General features: G+C 49.9%; 1 non-coding gene across 1 annotated transcript; it reads left to right on the plus strand.

Annotated features, from left to right (window-relative positions):
• Positions 1–575: 575 nt before the first annotated feature.
• Positions 576–694, plus strand: LOC111734246. Its single transcript, XR_002778386.1, has one exon. It is a non-coding gene; the product is annotated as a 5S ribosomal RNA (ribosomal RNA).
• The last annotated feature ends 6,420 nt before the right edge of the window (positions 695–7,114 follow it).

Below are 7,114 nucleotides of genomic sequence, written 5' to 3' on the forward strand. Positions count from 1 at the left end.
ATGTAAATAAATGAATGACTAAATAAATGAAGAAATGACAGATCATCTGTCAGATGCTGCCCCCTCCTGGAGACGGAGTATAACTCGCCGGTGAGGAACAGCGACGGTCATTAAGTGTGGGGCCCCAGGTATGAGATGGGGACTGGCACTTTTCCCTACGAGTTTACTGACCGAAGCCCATAACCTCTGTCTAACCACGAGAAAAGTACCAGGCCGGCCTGAACGGAAGGATGTCGTATAAGATACCTGAGCGGTACTGCTCAGAGCCGTCAGGGTCATCGAAAACAGGGCAAGTCTAAGAAGCTATCGAATCCAAAAGCGCCTGAAGAGATACGAAGGTCAAATTTAACAGCAAAGGAGCAGAAAAGGGATGGTGGTAAAAAGTAAGAATATTTGAGTGCAGCATAGACTGCACTTGATAGTCACGAGTCAGTACCGGTCCATCCTCCACGACGGTCCCACAGACGATGCTAGTGACAGGGCAGGGCAATGTGGGTACGGGGGACGCCCTCTACTGTCTTTTTGACTTCCCTGTGATTCCAAAAGTATTCTAAAGCAAAAAAAAATACTTGTTAGTCTATGGCCACGCCACCCCGAACAAGCCCGATCCCGTCTGATCTCGGAAGCTAAGCAGGGTCGGGCCTGGTGAGTACTCGGATGGGAGACCACCTAGGAAGACCAGGTGCCGTAGGCATAAAAAATAAAAAATAAGGGATTGTAAGCTGACAAGGTCCTTGCAATCTGTGAGGTCAACCAAGGGTCGTCTTGCCTAAAAAATATATATATATATAAAAGTTATATACATATAACTTTTTTTAAAGGCAGTTGGTGCACTTATATTAATAATTTTAGGATTTTAGGAAAAGTGGTATCACTAAAGGAAAAGAAAGAATTCATGGTCAAGTAATCAAACAAACAAAAAAACCTGCTAGGAATAAATTCTAAATTTAATTCGAAATTTAGAATGTATTTGGTCATATGTTTTCAAAACTTATAGAGAATTGGCAGAACTACAAAAGACACATTTTTCATCACAGTGGGGTATTATTTAACACACTTCTCTCGATAAACGATATGACGAGTGTACAAAGAAAATTTTGTCAAAATTAATCACAGGGCAGGAAAGCCCGAAGTTGAGTCTAAACAAATTTCAAAATATTAAAATCACAAAGGATATGTTTCTTATTACAGTATCATTACGCTAGAAATAAGTAACAGAACTATAACTAGAAAATAGGCAGACGTTTGGAAATTTAACCCGCAGATCAAAGAACGTAATCGTAAAAATTAAAAACATCTGAACTTATTAATAACGAAAAGACGACGTATCAGGAAATGGCGTGGCGCGCCGTACTCACGGCTGCACTATTTACAGCAGCCAAAAGGCAGAGGCGACGCTCGGGTCCAGCGATGGCGGGCGGATAAGGAAAATGTGGTGCATCCCTCCAGCCTTGGAAAGGAAGGAGATTCGAGGGGTATCAAATGCTGAGGGACAGAAAGGAAGATGCCAGGGTCTGGGAGGCGGGGAGGAAGCACCGTTTAATGGGTAGAGTTTCAGGTTTGCAAGATGAAAACGTCCTGGAGATAAGTTTCCCAAGGATGTGACTATAGTTAACACTAACTATATTCTGTAAACCGAGAGATGATTAAAATGGTAAATTTTATGTCGTGATTTTTACCGCAAGTTTTTATAAAAGTATATTACAGCTAAATCAGGCTTGCGAGAACATCTATGACTTGAAATTCCTTTATTAGAAAATAAGAAAAGCTGGAAAAATAAATAATTCCAATATCCACGTACTTTCAAGTATTTCGAAAAGAACAACGAATTAAACCCAAATAAAGTTGAAGGAAGAAAAGAAAAAGTAGAGGGGCAGGAAAAAAATAAAACAGAAAACAAATGCCTAAGAGAGAAAAATCGACAAACCCAGTATTGATTTGGGGGCAAAATTAAATTTATAAATCCCTAGCAAGACCGATGAAGCGGGGGCTAGAGGTGGGGGAGAGAGTCAGCACGTAAATTACGATATCGGAAAACGTGGTTATCGCTTGTGAGAGATAATAGCATATTATGAACAGCTAACACTAATAATCGGGACCAATTTAATAACACGAACTAATTACTGAAGTGCAACTTAGCAAAACCGACACTAGAAAAGAAAAAAAAAATCCAAATGGCCCTGTATCTACTAAAGAAAATAAAATCTGTATTTCAAAACCCTCTTCTCAAATAACTTCAAACCCCAGTAGCTTCTTAATTGAGTCCTTCCAAACGCTGACGCAAACAAACAAACAACAGCCAGAAAAACACCAATATTACTCCAAATCTTCCAGGTTACATAGAAAGAGGAGATGATTCTCAACTCATTTTAAATGACCACGATTACCTTGATACTAAAACCTGACCTTGACATTAAACGTAAATAAAATTACGGGTAAATGAATTTCAAACACAGTTGCAAAGAAACTATTAAAAAAAATCAAATTGAATGAATTATACATATCATGTATGTGTGTGTATACGTATATATATGTGGGTGTGTACAAATATATATATATATATATATATATATATGTTTACATATGTATCCTATCACAGTTGGGTTTAGTCCAGGTATGCAAAGTTGGTTTAATATTGAAAAAATCAATCATATAACTCAGCACATGAATGAAATAAGGGGAAAATACTCTATTATTTCATTAGTTGCAGTAAAAATATTTGATGAAAATTCAACACTTACGATAAAAACTTATAGCAAACGAAACGAAAGGGCACTTTCCCAGTCTTATAAAAATATTCACAAAAAAATTGAGAGCAGTCAGTATAATTTAATCTACGGAAAGACTTTCTCCAGAGGGACGTCACTGAATTGCGGTTTGTAATCAATGCAGAAAGGAAAAAAAAAGTCTCACTATTCATAGTCCACATGATTATGCATCTAGAAAATGTAAAAGAATCTACAAATAAACTATCAGAATAACTGAATTTAACAAACTTGTTGGATACGAGGGAAATATATAAGAAACGGTCTTGCTTATACGTACTTGTGAAAAGCAATTATAACACAGAATTTTCAAAAATGCCACTTATAATAAAAACGGCAGCAGCAAACCAAAACAACACCCAAGCGCCCTGGAGGAAATCTAACAAAACTAGAAAACCCAACAAGAGAAATTAAAGTAGACGCGAGTAATAGCTCATGGACTGCAAGACCTAATATGATAAAGATACTCACTCCTCTTAACGAATCTCTAATTCAAAGGACTGTCATCAAAATCTCAGCAGGGTTTTACATTCCGAATCTCGCATGGGAATACCAAGGGTCAAACATAGCGAGACAACTGAAGAAGAACGAATATGAAGGACTTAAAACTAGCAGAAGTAAATACCCCTAGTAAAATCGCGGTCATTAAGATATTGTGGTATTGGTACGAGTACAGGCCAGTGGGACGCATGAGCTTGTCGCGACAGCCCGCCCCGATGGGGGCAGAGGGAAGAGCAGGAGGCGGGGGTTGAAAGTGGTCACCTGTCAGGCAAACCCGAAACCGGATCCAGACCCACTGCAGAGCGCAGAGGGGACACAGAGACTGTGCTGGATCGACGGAAAAAGCATCGTTAGAAAAACGAGTCTCGACGTCCACTTCCCGGCATCCAGGAGATGTAAGCGACAGTTCCAACGAGAAAGCTCGAGACGCCCGCACAGGAGAAGGTGCTCCTGGGGCACGCAGGGACTTCCCTCATAAAAAGTTAAAGACGGAGACGGCCCACTTCTTCCGATTTAACGTGCTGACCGCGCTGGGCCAACCCAGTGACGCTCACGGTGTTTTTTCTTAACCCGTTTTTCACCTTTTCGAAGACGGCATTGGTGACTTTTTCTCTCCACGACGTGCGTCTGTTAAAAACAAGTTGGCGTCGCAGCAGGCGCATCCCGGTGCTCGAAAGCGCACTCGCCGGGTCTGGACACGGGTCCCGGTGGCCCGCGCCGGTCCTCTCTGTGCCCCCTGCCCGGAAGGACACTGGGTGCCATCGTGTGCGCTGCACGCCGCGTTCCTGCTGTGGTCCATTCTCACGACGGTCCCCCCAAACCACGAGCGCCCACTTTCCAGACGGGGCAAGCGAGCACGTGGGAGCTTGGGTCGCTGGGGCTGAGTGGGGGCGACAGACGTCCTGCACGGCCAGGCCGCGTGGGGCAGCGGGCCAGATGTGGGGAAGGACGGGCGGTGAGCTGGCTCTAAGGCCACAGGCAGGAAAGCGCAGAACAGGCCAAGATGTGGCAAAAATGTCCAGCTAAAGCCCCCACGCGGCGGCCACGAGCCTCGTCTGTCAAGACGGGGAGAAGCGCACGGAAGAGGGGGCCCCATGGCCGAGAAGAGCAGCGACTGGACACTGGTGTCGACAGAGCCGGGCCAGGGCCACGTGCGCAGCCCGCTCACTTGGCCAAGAAGTGACATTCACCCAAATGTCCATCGACGGACGGAAGGATAAAGGAAATGCAGTCTCTATGTACGATGGGAGGCCGGTCGGCCTTCGAAACGGACAGGCCACCCTTTGCCACCAGTGGATGGGGGTGGCGGCCGCGGCAGGACGGTGGCCGCAGGCTGGGGAGCTGCTGTTCAGGGAGCGCACAGTGTCAGCTGTGTAAGATGAATACGGTCCGGACGTCTGTCGTGCGACACGGCGCCCGTGGTTATCAGTAAGGTGCAGGATTTGTAAGCAGGTAGGTCCCGTGTGAACTGTTCTTACCGAAATAAACGGAAGAAAAACAAGGGGCGGACAGAGCTTTTGGAGGGGACGGTGTGTCTACCGCCTGGACTGCAGTGATCGTAACACGGGTGTGCGCAGGTGGCCCAGCTCGCCACACCGCACGCGGGAATGACGGGCGGCTCCTCCCACGCGACGGGGCCGGGGGCGGGGGATCCGAACCATCTCGATGAAGAGGCGAACGCGGAACCGCCTGTAAACGGTGACCGGGGAGTCAGGTTGTGGTGTTGACGATGACTGCCATCCTAGTAGACGGTGGCGAGACGGCCCTGCCAGAGGCACGCACGCACACACGCACGCACGCACGCACACACACACGCACGCAGGCACACACGCACGCACGCAGGCACGCACGCAGGCACACACGCACGCAGGCACGCATGCAGGCACGCACGCAGGCACACACGCACGCAGGCACGCACGCAGGCACACACACGCACGCAGGCACACACGCACGCAGGCACGCACACACGCACGCAGGCACGCACACAGGCACACACACGCATGCAGGCACGCACGCACGCACGCACACACGCAGGCACACACGCAGGCACACACACGCACGCAGGCACGCACGCACGCACGCAGGCACACACACACACGCAGGCACGCACGCACACACACACGCACGTACGCACGCAGGCACACACACGCACGCACACACGCACGCACACACACACGCACGTACGCACGCAGGCACACACACGCACGCAGGCACGCACACGCACACACACGCAGGCACGCACGCGCTGGGGTAGGGAGCTGGCGTGGACACGCGCGAGGTCCCTCACCGGTGTCCACGAAGACGCCCAGCGGGCTGCACCAATGGCCCGGCCCCTCCCCCTCCCCGTGGGTTCTGCCACGGTTCACGGTCTAGCCATTGTCGCCTCGATCTGAGAGAGGTCTTCGCGCGACAGGACACTGAGCCCCGGCAGCAGGCGCTCGTTTGTGGGACGTTCATTCCAGTTGGCGGTGCGCTTTACACTTTACCTAGCGCCTCCTGTCTTAAAGGAGTCGCTAACACTGACGCTCCACGAATCGGTCCTTTCTTTTACGACGTCGGTGTGCGCACGTGTGTCCGTGTGTGTCCGTGTGTGTGTGTGTGTGCGCGCGCGTGCGTGTTACCTGCTCCTACCCGAAGGCCGCACGGACGGCCCCTGCGCGTTTGAACGCTCCGCTCTTTGTCTAGGTTGACGTGTAACGTCACGCTCGTGACTCTCCTGACGTTTGCCTGCGTGTGCGCCGCCAGGCAAGGACCTCGTTTCATCTGTCCCACGGGGACGACCCGGTTAGGATCCCCGACCCCGACACCCAGCCCCGCCACGCGGGAGGAACCGCCCGTCATTCCCGCATAGAACGCATCTCTGCCACCCTCTGGTCTCCGTGCCGAGGGTTTGCTGCTGGCTTGCCACCCTGTCCGCCTGTCCCTCCGTCTCCCCCGGCAAACACCCCAGTCCTTCCATTGGGAGGCTCGCTGCCCTGCCCCCTTAACGCTCCAGCTCCGTCCTCCTCTCGACGCCTGCTAGCTGGGAATTCTCTGCCTTTTGTGGGTCCTTACATTTTAGGAACATTCTTGGCCAGATTTCACACGGCATTTTTATGTGTTTCCGTCCGGGCAAAGGCACGCTGACAACCCCTCAGCCGGCCACCTTCGCAAATGCATCTTCTAACCTAACGCATTTTCTGAGACTTGCCCATGATTTCAACGCAGCGTAGGAATTTCCCCAACGTTCCTTCAGGATAATCGCTGAAGTCGCCCATTTTACAGATCGAAGGCCTAATAGGACAGACGTCATCGGAAGGGTGAGGCGCAGGATTTAATTCTCCCAGGGGACAAAAAATGGGACGGAGCCCCCAACGTGCACATTCGCAGGGCGACCCTGTGAAAAGGTGTCAGGCACGCACGCTGCGCATCGGTCCTCCGAAATGACAAAATGGTGCATTTGCAGTAGAACATAAATAGAGCCAGGCCTCTTCTGTCCTCAGAGATTCATTCCGGCACAACGGACATCGAAAAACACCCCTCTCGTCACCACGGGAGAAACGCGGTCTTCTGCAGGGAAGCTGCGGAGAAGTGACGCGTGCACTCACGGAGGGACAGTCCCCCGGCACCGCGGACGGTGAGCGTGATCCAGGAGCCGGGCTGGCCCGATTCTGGTATTCTAACGGCACTTCCGATGGACACGCAAAAATTCCACTACGTCTTTTTTGGGGCCGAGAAAGAAAAAAAACACCTTAGACCTTAGAGGCACCAACGGAATGGCCCTGCGGCCGCACGGAATGCAATGAGGACCCCGCTGCCTGGAGAAAAACTTCCAGAAGCCGATTTCACAGTGGACGGGTCCTACGAGC

This window comes from Pteropus vampyrus, unplaced genomic scaffold (assembly GCF_000151845.1).
Source record: "Pteropus vampyrus isolate Shadow unplaced genomic scaffold, Pvam_2.0 Scaffold896, whole genome shotgun sequence".
Taxonomy (NCBI): domain Eukaryota; kingdom Metazoa; phylum Chordata; class Mammalia; order Chiroptera; family Pteropodidae; genus Pteropus; species Pteropus vampyrus.